The sequence below is a fragment of the Belonocnema kinseyi genome, chromosome 1 (genome assembly GCF_010883055.1).
Source record: "Belonocnema kinseyi isolate 2016_QV_RU_SX_M_011 chromosome 1, B_treatae_v1, whole genome shotgun sequence".
Taxonomy (NCBI): Eukaryota; Metazoa; Arthropoda; class Insecta; order Hymenoptera; family Cynipidae; genus Belonocnema; species Belonocnema kinseyi.
This window is the reverse complement of record NC_046657.1, coordinates 173,392,612-173,396,043: the sequence shown is the minus strand read 5'-3', so window position 1 is coordinate 173,396,043 and position 3,432 is coordinate 173,392,612.

Sequence of the window (3,432 nt, the reverse complement as noted above, 5' to 3'; positions counted from 1 at the left end):
CATTATTTTCAGAAATTGAGAGATTTTAGTAATCAGCAATAATAATTCTAATCGGGCGTCAAAAATAAGCTTTGCCTGTTTGATTCCTTGAAGGAAAAAGCTACTCAACTGATTTTTGAAACATAAGTTTAAAGATTAAATGAATAATTGCAATGAGTAGTCATCTAATATATAGCACGTATTTACCAAAATTTCCAAGACCCTTTTTTTGGGCAGGATTTTTATCTCACGAATATCCTGGTCGACTGTGTTTGACGACCTTTTTAATTAGGTTCGTTAATTAGTGGAAAATGTTTAAAGTAATATAAAACCGATCTTCCAGGATGTTATTGAAACATTATTATTTGGAGTTGTGTATTCAGTGAATTTAGAGTTATTCGGAAAATTCAAAAGATTTCATAGAATTTCAGAGAATTTTAACCCTATCCCCGTATCGTTGCCTTGCAAATTCAGTACATATGCATACAAAATTCTAGAAAAATTCATGGATCACTTTTAAACCTTCTACTTTATGAGAAAATTAGAGAAGTTGATATTCGTCAAATCAGGTCATTAAATAATTAACAATAAACAAACAAATTCGTGATGGTTTTAGTTCTTTTTTAGTTCCAATTTGCCCCCCCCCCCCTCCGGTACGGGAATCGGGTTAAAAGAATTTTGAATTGTAAAAATTCAAAATAGTTTATGATGAATTATAATGATTTTAAGAGAATTAAAAAAAATTCAATTCACTGGTCAGTTACGGACGTGTCGATTTGCTCCGCTTCAGGCTTTTATGATTCCTTGAGCGTCTCAGTTTTTTTGTGCTTCAAATTGGTATGTTATAAAAGTGCTTGTGGCCGGTTTGTGACTTTTAACTTTGCGTTAAATCGTCGAATTGTTGCTAATCTGTCCGGAGTGCAACGTAGTGATTTCTAGGGATGTTCATGAGATTCTAGCATGTTTAAGTGTGGCATCTCATCCGCTCGACTTGTGCTAATGTTGGCAACGCAAACAAGACCGTTGAAAAACTTTAAAAGGGCCAGATGGATTATGTTCGCAAGGGATGTAATTCTTTAACTACTAGTGCCACCTCTGCGGCAGTGGATACGAACCCTGGTGCAAATAACGAGATCTGTGATTCTCGGTACGTCGGTAGTGCCAATTCTGTACCCTTTACTCCCACCCCTGCCAATCCACCTGCTCCACCTCCGGGTATCATTGAAATCTTACGTTAATTGGTCGCGGACGCCCAAAGTGAATCGCTTGCGCAGTCTTGGGAAATTTGAGCGAGATTTAGTGAATTCGGAACTTGACAACAGGAATTTAATGAAAATGTTAAATCCCACCCTTTTGGAAATGCAGTCTGACCTCACCAATGACACCATCCGCATAGATTCTTTTGAAGCCGGCTCCGTAGTACTAAATATCTTACATCTGTGCTGTACTCTTTGTGGCTCTTGATAGTACCTCACGATTCCATTCTTCATACTGATCGTTCCAGTACTCGTATTGACTTGATGATTGTAGACGATATTGATAAGGTTGTCTCCCACGAATAACATGCCATCCCTTTTCTCTCTAACCACGACTTGGTTAACATTGCCTTTAAATTTACATACAGGGTGTCTAAAAAGTCCCGGGACGGTTGGATATTTCCTCAGGTAAAATATTTTTCAATAAAGTGAAGGTCATTCCTGAAGTAAATTTGAAAGAGGAATTCAATGGTGACCTTCATTTTGACCTTGAAATTGATCTTCATGGCATTTTGAAGGTCAAATTTGTTTTTTTAATGGAAACCCCCTTTTTTACATCTGCAATCGATAGAACGGAAAATTCTATATTCAGGTACGTACCAAAGTCATAGGTCAATTGTAACGGTCAAGGTCAGTTAGAGGTTATTTGAAATTAACAAAGTTTTCCAAGAGGTCAGTGTAATACCTGAAGTAAATTTCAACGAGAAATTCATTGGTGAGCTCTGTATTGATCTTGGTTACATCGTTTTGAATATTGTAAAATCATAAGGAAAATTTTCATTAAAAGTTCCAGGTGTTCTGGTGAGAGTTCTGTTCATCCCCGAAGAGTTATACAGTCCCATACCGTTTTTCGATACCTAAATCAATACCTAAGGAGATACTATAAATCCTATACCATTTTTCCATGCGAATATTACGAATCAAAACTAAATTTAAGTATTACGATTACATACTTACTATCTTTCGCTAAAAAGATTATTATGGCGCAAGCTAAACTTTCGGAACGAGAGAGTGTATCTGTATTAATGACGCGTGGTTGGGGAGATCGAGTTCGATCTTATGATCAAGTTCGTTTGCTTTTTAATCGCACTATTCGTAATGGAGAAGGGTTAAATTTTGTTTCAAAATCAACACTTGAAAGAACTGTAAGGAGATTTATGAATCATCGATCTATCAAGGACCTTCAGAAAACTGGTCAGCCAAAATCTGCAGGATCTGAGGAGATGCAGATGGACATAGCCCAAGTATTTTTTGAAAACTCACACCTTAGTTTACGTCGAGCGTCAGACACAAATCCTGATTGGATGTTCAAGAGTCACACACAATATCCAGAAAAGATTAATGTTTGGGCCGGTACCTTAAATACTACATTGATAGGCCCTTCCTTCATCGATGGTAATCTCAATGCCCGTGCATATGAAGAGCTTCTCAGAAACCAAATTTTACCAAGAATAAGGGAGGTTACAGGCGATAATTTTCAAAATATTCGGTTCCAGCAGGACGGAGCAGCGGCTCATTACAGTAAGGAGGTTCGAGCATATTTGGATACTCAGTTCCCTTAAAGGTGGATTGGAAGAAGGGGTGAAATCGAGTGGCCTGCTAGATCTCCTGATCTGACGCCTCTTGACTATTTTCTTTGGGGTTACTTGAAGAGCAAAGTATACTCAACGCAACCGTAAAGCTTAGATGAATTGCAGAATCGGATTCTGCAGTAGGCTACTTTGATTGATAGGAAGATGATTCGTAATGCTGTAACTCATTTTTACAATTGCATAGCTTTTTGTCCAGAAGGTCAAGGTTTTCAGTTCGAACATCTTCACTGAAGCGGGAGAGGCAAGGGGACTCACCCTAACCAAGTACCCCAAAGGGAACAGAATTTACTACGTCCACGTCGTTGTTCCTGGGTAATGCTAAGCGTAAACTGCTTGGAAAAAACATTGAAAAACCCTTGAAGATCATCACCAAGATCAGTACAGAGCTCACCAATGAATTTCTCGTTGAAATTTACTTCAGGAATTGCACTGACCTCTTGGAAAACTTTGTTAATTTGAAATAACCTCTAACTGACCTTGAACGTTACAATTGACTTATGACTTGGGTACGTACCTGAACATAGATTTTCCGCTCTATCGGTTGCAGATGTAAAAAAGGGGGTTTCCATTTTAAAAAACAACGTTGACCTTCAAAAAGCCATGAA